We start from the raw sequence: 1,391 nt of genomic DNA on the forward strand, positions 1-1,391 counted from the left end.
AATCATCGTGGTTTCTTTCTTCGTTGACTCGGCCTCATTATTCCAGCGTGATTGACTGGCATTTATCACTATCAACGTTTTTTTTGTGTCATGGATGTTTTAGTTGCATCAGTCAGTGCATCCCAGGACTGAGTGCTGTCTTATTTGAACTGTATTTTGAGGATGCATTGTGGGGCAAATTTCATAATGAGCCTCTTTCAAAGTCGTCATGATCTTTATTAGGCTTATTCCTGTCGTCAAAGAATTAGCCAATGGCTTTCATGCCCTGTTGATTTATGCCCGAGTCGAGATTTTTCACCTAATTTGAAGCAAGATTTGAGCGGTTTGAGCGGTTTTTTTAGACAATTACGCTCAAAATCTTGCTTCAAAATGAGCGGTTTGAGCGGTTTTTGAACGGTTTATCTATAAAAAACCGCTCAAAAACCGCGCAAGATTTGAACAGTTTTGAGCGGTTTATCTAAAAAAACAGCTCAAAAACTGCGCAAGGTTTAATAATAAAAAGTCGACCACAGAGGGATTCGAACCCCCAATCTTCTGATTCGAAGTCAGACGCCTTATCCGTTAGGCCATGCTGCCCTGAAACTAGTGTCGCGCAGCGAAGCCAATATAAATTACGATGTTCCCTTGTGTGATTCTCGAAACTCTGGTTCACGTTTTGGGAATGAACGCTTGCGAGATATCTTGATAGTCCGAGTACTTGTTGTTGATACACGAGCTCGGAGAATTGTTTTAGCGTTGCGTGGGTAACGGCGATGGAAGTTGTGCGCTCGCTGTTTTGGCCCTCCGCCGACTAAGAGCCAGGGTCCGATGAAGCGAATGTTTCGCATTACTCTCCTGGAAATGTTTTGGATAGTCGCAACGGATCATCATGGTCGCAAAAGTCTGGAAATGCCATGTTTTGGTCGCCAAAGCCTGGACATGCCTAATTTTGGTCTGGAAAGTCTGGACATGCCAAAGTTTTTGTCGCGAAAGTATGGAAATGAGTCTGGGACCTCGACCCGGGAAGACCGCTCAAAAACCGCTCAAATCTTGCTTGAAAAACCGTTCAAAAATAACCGCAAGAAATGAGCGGTTTTTGAGCGGTTTTTTAAGCAAGATTTGAGCGGTTTGAGCCCAAACCGCCCAAACCGTCAAACCGCTCAAATCTTGCTGGAAAACCGCTCAAACCGCTCAAATCTTGAGCGGTTTTTGAGCGGGATCTCGACCTGGGTGGGCTTAGCTGCACGTGTCTAAGGAAACACAGTTTGCACATATTCTTCCTCTATTCATACGAACTCGTTGCCTGTACCAACCAAAACTCGTTCCGGTATTCGTAGAATTGTTATTACCTTTATTGCTGTACAGACTTCGAGACCTTGGTTCGACTAGCAAATTTCAAGTTGTCGCATGTT

General features: G+C 44.1%; 1 non-coding gene across 1 annotated transcript; it reads right to left on the reverse strand.

Annotated features, from left to right (window-relative positions):
* Window positions 1–503: 503 nt before the first annotated feature.
* Trnar-ucg (transfer RNA arginine (anticodon UCG)) lies at window positions 504–576 on the reverse strand. Its single transcript has one exon. It is a non-coding gene; the product is annotated as a tRNA-Arg (tRNA).
* Between the last annotated feature and the right edge of the window lie 815 nt (window positions 577–1,391).

The sequence above is a fragment of the Symsagittifera roscoffensis genome, chromosome 5 (assembly GCF_963678635.1).
Source record: "Symsagittifera roscoffensis chromosome 5, txSymRosc1.1, whole genome shotgun sequence".
NCBI lineage: Eukaryota > Metazoa > Xenacoelomorpha > Acoela > Convolutidae > Symsagittifera > Symsagittifera roscoffensis.